The 8,910-nt window shown below is 37.5% G+C and overlaps 1 non-coding gene across 1 annotated transcript; it reads right to left on the reverse strand.

Moving 5' to 3' along the window:
* Nucleotides 1-317: 317 nt before the first annotated feature.
* On the reverse strand, nucleotides 318-421 carry LOC117699382 (U6 spliceosomal RNA). Its single transcript, XR_004605170.1, has one exon. It is a non-coding gene; the product is annotated as a U6 spliceosomal RNA (small nuclear RNA).
* Nucleotides 422-8,910: the final 8,489 nt, after the last annotated feature.

The raw sequence follows: 8,910 nt of genomic DNA on the forward strand, positions 1-8,910 counted from the left end.
CCACATGCTAGAGCCCCCTGGAACACAGGCTACAGCACCATTTACTGTACCATGTGCAGCTTGTGAGGAAAAGAAATATCTGAGAACCACTTTTCAACACAGTGTCGTTCTGTCACCAATCTCTGTCTGTCTGTCTGTCTGTCTGTCTATATTAAAATTTATTATTATACAACCTCTACTCTAGCATATACACTCATAGTAGTGCTTGTTTACACATTGCTTTGTTAGGTTCAAGGATTATCCTGTATATCTTTTCACCCAAAGACTCTACTCTTTACCTACATCTCATCCCCTTTTATTTGTATGTCCTTTTTTTTTTTTAAATGGAACACTTTGCGAATTTGTGTGTCATCCTTTTGCAGGGGCCATGCTAACCTTCTTTGTATTGTTCCAATTTTAGTGTATGTGCTGAAGTGAGCACATTGTGTCTTTTCCTATCTCATACTTATCCCCTCTTTTGCGAAAAAACCCCTATGTCTGTGTTTTGCCTATGTGTTTGTCTTTGTACTACATCTGCAGAGTCCAGAAGAGGATAGCCTATTCTCTAGAACAGGAGTTACAGATGGTGATTGGTGGCTAAGTGGGTGTGGGGAACCAATCTCAGGTCCTCTACTGCCACCTTTGTACTTTGTATAAGCTTCCAGGGCTATGCTTCTGGCCTTCATGAGCACCTGCTCTCGTGCACGCCAATGCACACAGGCGTACACACATAAAAATCTGTATAATCTCCCATAATTAACTTACATACTTATTTAACCTATACTTAATTAACTTATAGTAAGTATATACTTATACATAATTAACTCATAGTATGTACTTATACTTAATTAACTCATAACCATCCTTAATTAACTATATGTCAGCTTGTAACAATATCCCAAGTTTTCATTCCCTGCTACTTTTCCCACTTCACCAATCCTGCTTCCCTCCCATACCATCTTAGTTACCAAACTGCATTGTGGGATAACCCAGCCCACTGCATCCCTAGGCAGGTGAGCCTGGGCCGTTTAAGAAGAAGCTAGCTGAGTATGAGTAAAAGAGTGAGCCGGAGAACAAACCAGCAATCAGTATTCCTTTATGGTTTCTGTCTGAGTTCCTACCCTGAATACCCTCAGTGATGGATTGTGATCTAGAAGTGCAAGATGAAATAAATCCTTTCTTCCCAAGTGGCTTTTGGTCAATATTTTATCACAGCAAAACAATGAAATTAGTATAAGTTCTTCATAAAGAAAAGCAAAGTTGTCAACCCCTTAGACGAAACTAGATGGCATAGAGAAACCAAATTAGTAAAATTAGAGACTAAGAGAGCCATTATGACAGCTATCAATGAAATCGAGAAAGTCATTAGTTAATACCGCAAAGACATTCCGTAAAACTGGAAAATCTAAAGAAATATCTATTTCTGGATACATTTGACTTAAAATTAAACCAAGATGGGATAAATTCAGGCATGGTTCAGTATAAGTCAATAGTTTAATGTTATAAATTGCATAAGTGGGTTCAAGGACAGAAATCATATGGTCATCTTAGATGCAGAAGAGGCTTTCTGAGAAGATCCAATGTCTCACAATAAAAGTCCCGAGGAAACTCAGTAAAAGTAATATACATCAAAATAATAAAATCTGTATGTCACAAACCTATAGGCAATATTAGAGAACAACTAAAGCATTTCCATGAAAATCAGGAACAAGACAAGGGTGTCCAGTTTCTCCACTCAGTACAGTCCTTGAGTCTTAACTAGAGCTATAAGAAGAGAAGCACAGGATAAAGAAAAAGAAGATAAAGTGTAATTTGCAGGTGATGAATATAAACCTTAAACCATTCAGAAAACTCTGACAACGCTTTCAGCAAATTAGGAGAATACAAGATTAATATATAAAAATTGAGAGTCTTCCTATATATACCAATAGCAAATATACTGGGAAAGAAATTAAGGAAGCGATCCCATTCACTATAATCTTTAAGGTGAAAAAAAAAACCCCTTAGAATAAACCTAAGGAATAAAACTAAAAGATCTTTACAATGAAAATAATCAAAATTTAAGCCAAAGTGATCAAAGAAGGTACAGAAAAGATTTTCTGTGTTCATGGATCAGAAGATTTACTATCGTAACAATGGATATCCTACAGTTTCAAGGTAATCTCAATAAAATTAAAAAAGCCTCTTTGCAGAAATAGGAAAATAATTCTAAAGTTAATATGGAAGTGTACACATACACACACACACCCTAAATAGCCACAGAAATACTGTAGAACTACAACAATAATAATAGATAATTGAGATATGGCTTAGCAGTGAAGAACACGTGTAGAGATCTCAAGTCCAGTTTTTAGCACCCAAAGTGGTGGCTTCTAGTCAAATGTAACTCCATTACCAGAGAATGTGACACCATTTTCCTGCCTATAGGGGTACCAGGCATATATGGTATATATACATACATGAATGCTAACCACTTATAAATCTTTTTAAAAGGATACTCTTTGAAATAGTCTCATGACTGATTTTAAGTTATACTACAGAGTAATAATGCTGTAGTAATTGTGCTGTAATAAGTACAGCATAATATTGGCACAAAAATAAATACATAGATCCATGACATAGAATTGAGGACCCATGTATAAGCCAATAAAATTGCAACCACCTGATTTGTTTTTGTTTATAGGCATGCCCAATATATACATTTGAGAAAATATAGAATCTTGAGTACATGGTTGTGGGTTTAGGGATTAGGTTGGGGTAAAGGATATAGTTAAAAGTTTGGGTTGGGGTTCTTGTGCTACAGATTAGGACTAGGGTTGTGCTTATTGTTAGTATTAGGTTAGTAGTAGTTATTTTGTTTTAGGGTTTCATTGCTATGAAGGGACACCATGACCATGGCAACTCTTATAAAGGAAAACATTTTTTAAAAAGGAACCAAACTGAAGCCCTTTTGCATAAAACTTCCATTTTCAATAGGAGTCAGAGTTGTACAGGAGATGTCTTGCCCCCTCACTGGTTTCTACTGGGGGAACACCTGGCATGTCTAATGTGTTCATAGTTTTGTTTAGTTTGATTGATAATCTGTTTCATATTTGGAGAAATGGGCCAAACCATTGACCATTCACCCTTTGACTTAGTTTTAACACATCTCAAGGATGTTTAGAGAAAAAATGGCTGAGTTGGGACAACAAAAATCTGATAAATTGGCACTGCCCTTGGAGCCCTGCACCTGCAGCTAGGAGCCAATCACCGCTAGTGAATCCCTGCCTCCTGCCTGATCTGTACAAGCTTTCTCCTGTAAGGAAGCTGGTGGCTATTCCTGCTACAAAGTCACTGTTCCCATGAGAATTTAATTCAGCAGGTAGTAAAGTGCTGCTCCCTTGAAATTACAGCTGAAGGAAGTAAGGAAAATTTTGTCTGCCTGTTTTAAACGTATAAATGTATGTGGCCACTACATGTTTGTTTCTGTCTGATCTTAAATGTATGAATTTCTAATGTTCTGTATGTCTTGGTTATTGACTATTGGCTTGTATGGTTATTATTGGCTTGCATAAGGTTAAAAATCTGTCATTTCTAACAAAGTTAACTTAAACCTCATAACTCAGGGTTGGATCCATTCTAGACAGCAGCACATGTCAGGAGCCAACCAAGGAAACAGATCTCCAAAGATACTTTTACATTGGGATAAGATTTTACGTATGTATGTATGTATGTATGTATGTATGTATGTATGTATGTATGTATGTTGTTATTTTTTCGAGACAGGGTTTCTCTGTATAGCACTGGCTGTCCTGCAACTCACTCTGTAGACCAGGCTGGCCACAAACACAGAAATCCACCTGCCTCTGCCTTCCAAGTGCCGGGATTAAAGGTGTGCACCACCACTGCCTGGCTGGGATAAGATTTTTACATAATTTCTGTACTCTCTTAAAAAACCAAAGAGAAGGAGGAGGAGGAGGAGGAGGAAGAGGAAGGGGAAGGGGAGGAGGAAGGGGAGGAAGAAGAAGAGGAGGAGGAGAAAGAAGGAGAGGAGGAGGAGGAGTTAAAGCTGCACCTCCATGCAATTGTATGCAAGAACTCTTCTTGCTGGTAGCCAAACTTTGTAACATAAAAGTAACCCACTTGATATTGATTTTAGAAACACGGTGTTTACACTGTTAAAACTTAGTTTTGCTTTCTAAACTTTATTGTGCTTTGTCTTTACTCTTAAAATGGTATTTTGATATTTCAAAAACACACAATTGGTTTTAAACTTTTTAAAGGAAAGTTTTAAAAATTTACAGAAAGTTTTAAAAACTGTATATTTTAAAAACAAATTCTAAAAAGTTTTAATTTATAAAGCTATGGGAAATTTAAAAGTTTATTAGGTATTTTATTGTAATGGATGAATGGATAAATAAAAGACTAAAAATTAAGACCACAACTGAACATCAGAGACTGAAAAATTTCTATTTTATAATGCAATAAAACATTGACCTTATGCAGTCTAACAAAGAACTTGAATATCAAAGGGTCGTAGCATTTTTAAAAATTGATCTCCTTGTTTTTACTAGCATTGTTAAGCTATATCTATTTTGGTAAACTGAATCATATAACAACAACAACAACAACAACAACAAACCTGTTGTGTTCCATAATAGTATAGCATGTAAGGATCAAAGAAAAAAGTAAGTTTCCAGTCTCTCTGTTTTAAACTGTTATCTCAGTACTGAAAGAGCTTTAATTCAGAAATTTCCATTTCATTGTAAACTGTTAGGGTTAATTTAAAAAATGATCAAATTCTTTATGCTGTTCAGAATGATATTTGTAGTTATGCTAAATACTTGTAATTATGGGCATCTCTACCTATGTGCAAGTTCCCTAAATAATGACTCTGAGGATTCTTCTATATGAACAAATACTTATGTGAACATCTTTGGCTTGTTTCCACTAGCTCATAACTCAATTAATCTGTTTAAACTATTCTAAGTCATGTCATGTGGTTAGTTACCTCTCTACAGGCTCATGCATCTGTTTTCATCAGTGTTCATGACAAATCTCCCATGCCTATTTCCCAGAATCCTCTTTCCCACCTTTTAATCCTGCCTCAGCTCATTGGCCATAGTATTTTTATTTGACAGGTGATGCTTCCACACAGTACATAAAGATTCTTCCCACATTTCCCCCTTTTTATCCAAAAGAAGGGCTCTTTCTCTAACAATACAAAACCATACAATAATAACAATTATGAAAATCATCAGGTAAGATTTACATTCATAATGTTCATTCCATATGTATTTGTCAACCTTGGAGAAAGTATTCTATTATCTTGGTGACTTCAGAGTTCTATACCTAAATCAATGTCTATTATAACTTGTATTACCAACCTAAAAACATCTTCTCAGACCTTAAGAACATTTTCTTACATTTTAAACAACTTAAGCTTAATTGTGAGACTATAACTATCTAGTTGTCAACCCCATCAGAGACCTAAGAAGGAATAAATAGTACCTGAATATGCAGGAAGTGCAGAGCAAGCAGTTTCCAAAACTACAGAAAAGACTGAAGAGCTGGCTGACTGGACAGTCACAGAAGTTTCTCTGTATTGTAGCAGCATCCATCTTTGGCCTTCTGGCCCAGAGTAGCTGACAGACTTTTCCATGAAGCAGGAATTTTGAAGGACTGTTTATCTTGTCTTGGCAAAGCTCAGCAGTTGACTTTCCTGTATCCCATTTGTCTCTTGGACAGCATACTGTCAGCAGTTGAAGCAAGGGCAGCTTCTCACCAAGTGGCTAGTTTATCACTTTTGAAGCAAACTCCATATGGAGATTTTTCAGTGCTCATCATCTTCTTGGAAGTAGAGTACTGCCAGGAGAAGACCTGTTTCTTTGTCAAAAGACCTTTTAATAATAAAACATCTTTAAATGAATATTTTGTAGATCTCTGAGGTTTTTGAAGACCTTATATGAATAGGCAAACGTCACTTGTTTCTAGCTATTTACTATCTGTTTGAAAACACATTTCTGTAATTAAGTAAACTTGACCATGAATTTGATTGTCTGACTATTAACTTGTGTTTCTTAATTATCCTAAACTCTTGGGAAAAGAAGCATCACTCTCATGCTGATTTGGGGTATCATTTTCTTTTTGCACACCCCCCCCCCCAAATTGAGATCTTGGTCAGTCTTAAGAAAGCTATCTGTAGCATTTGCTGTCCAGTCTCTGTATGCTGAGAAAGTTCAGGGCTGAACTCAAGTCCTGACTGGAATAGTCTGTGATGCTGGACAATTTATCTGTTTTGAAATTGTCCCAGATAAAGATTTTTTTGAGGAAACAGCATCAAGTAGGTATGAGGTAGGACCAAGCAGCATAATGGAATAAATATGTCTCAGCATCTCGGCATTTTAGTATCCCTGAGGGTAGACCTCTTCATGTCCACATTGACTTCATTGGTATCTGTAAATATATAACTCTTACAGGTGATACACGTTTCTGCAATAACATATGTATGGAAGGTGCAGTGTACACAATTCAGTTAAAGATGATTCTCTGCTTTCTGTTTGAGCAGGTAAGGCATCTGTCTTTCTTTGTAATTTACGTTGGATTGTATAACCAAACTAATATAAATTTCCGTCTATGCTATTTGAAAGGATGGAGTGATAAGTCCAGAGGATTTTTGTAGCCACAAGGACTTATTGGCTATACATAGCTGAAGTTCTGGCTGGAGATGTGTTTTCTTTTCTCAGCCAGTCTCAGAGCGAACAGGATGCCCTTGCCTGTTCTGAGACGGAGCTGCTCCTCATAGGGCCTTGCATTCTCAACTCAGTTAAGCCCATGGTCCTAAGAATCCCATATAATCCCCTTTGCTCTGAAACAGATAAACACGGATTTGAATAATGTACAAGGACAAGTGGTGGAGTGTGAGAAGAAACCAAACTAAAGCTGTTTTGAATAAAACTTTTATTTTAAATAATGGTCAAATAAAGTTTAAACTTCCAAGACCTCCCTGGGTAACTGACATCCTGCTTGGCAGAAAGAGACATAAATAATAGACAAGTTGACCTGCTACAGTTGAATAATCCAATGAATGGGGACAGGATAAGTGTACCACAAAGATATATTCATAAGGAAGTCTCCTATTTGGACATCCTGATTTGGACATCCTTATTGGGATAACTTAGCACAGATGTGTGTGGTTTTGAAGCTTAAAAACTCTGTAACATTCTGGCTCAGGGTCACAGTTCAGCTCCCAAGTCTGTTTTGTGCCCCTAATTGATCAACATCACTCTGAGTACGATAAATTTTTCTCATCTGCTTAAATGCTAAGATGAACATTCAAAGATACAGTCAGCTCCCAAGTCTGTTGTCCCTGACTGGTCAGGTTTTGCTGCCTAATTCAAATAAAGAGCTTATTTTAATGACTCTTGTTTGTGTCTGCTTGGGTTGTTTGAGATTTTTTGAACTATAACAATTTAATTGAGGGTAGCTTAAAGTTTCATAGGTTTAGTTCATTATCATTGTGGAGGGAAGCATGGCAGCATGCAGCCAGAGATGCTCCTGGAGGAGCCAACAGTTCTACATTTTGATCTGCAGGCAGCAGGAGACTGTGTGTCATACTGGGAATAGCCTGCGTGTAGGAGACCTCAAAGCCCACCTTTACAGTGACACATTTTCTCCAACAAAACCACACCTATTTCAACAATGCTAGGCTGCCACTCCAATAGTGCCACTCCCTATGGGCCAAGCATTCAAACACATGGGTCTATGGGGGCCATTCCTACTGAAACCACCACACACCTCATTAGATAAAACTGATGTTTCCATTTTCCAGCAGCAATAAATTACAAATATTTTCTTAGGCATGGGACTCTGCCCATTTCTTTCTAGTAGATAAATAGATTTTTTTAGGACCTAGGTATAATATTAAGGCCTAGATAAAAAGTTAAGGCCTAGGTAAGACCTGGCTAGCCTGCTGTTATAAGGAAACTTTCTCATATGTTTCCGCTGTTACTAAGAAATGTTCTAATGCAAAGATTGATTACATATTCTCTTATGTTCTGTGCCCTTGGAAATCAATCATGATAGAAGTAAGTAGAATTGTTCTGTAGAGTTACCCACAATAAGTTTGGAACCAAATCAACTACCCAACAGCACTTCCTGCAACTGTGTATAAGCTTTTATGATTAAGGTTAGATCTAGGCTAAGATCTAAGTGAGTATTGGAGTTAGGACTAGTTCATAGGTTAGTATTACAGGATATTTGAACCTGTTTCTAGTTAGGGTGTGGCTCAGCCCTTAACATACACCTTTAATCCCTTTGTCTTGAATATAGATAAGTAAAGTTAGTTTGTCAAAGGAAGCACCCATGTTTGAAAGGGATGTCTAATTGAGTGGCAAAGTGAAGAATCGGAGAAAGATTTGACAGAACAGGATATGCGCAAGTCTTTTGAGAAGAGAGAGGAAAGAGAAGGTACTTAAGGAAGAGACAGACAGACCAGGAAGAAGAGAGCGCAGTACAGAAATACAGTGGAGTATGTGAAGAGCAGTGCAGTAGAGAGGGAGAGTGGAGCAGCACAGAGAGAGAAAAAGGAGGAGGCAGCTTCACCAGGACAGTTTTACAGAGACAGGTTTGAAGAGAGAACAAGCTAGACAAAGGTGAAGACAGAATGAGCCAGAGAATAAGAAGGATCTAGAAGATTAGAAAAGATTGCTAAAGTTAATTTGAGGACAGCAGAGCAATTCAGAGGCTGAGAGAGAAGCCAGACTGAATAAGTCAGCTAGAAGAGGAGTTCAAACCAGAATAACTGAGTTGAGCCAGCTAGCAAGAGCTCAGAAAAAGATGGAAAGGTGTCCAGGCCAGCTGGACAATCAAGTGGGGCCCTTAGACCCTGTGGAGAGGACTGAGATGCGTGAGAAAATAAGGAGGCACAGCAAGTCAAGAAGTCTGATCAAG

Source organism: Arvicanthis niloticus, chromosome 1, assembly GCF_011762505.2.
Source record: "Arvicanthis niloticus isolate mArvNil1 chromosome 1, mArvNil1.pat.X, whole genome shotgun sequence".
Classification (NCBI taxonomy): Eukaryota; Metazoa; Chordata; class Mammalia; order Rodentia; family Muridae; genus Arvicanthis; species Arvicanthis niloticus.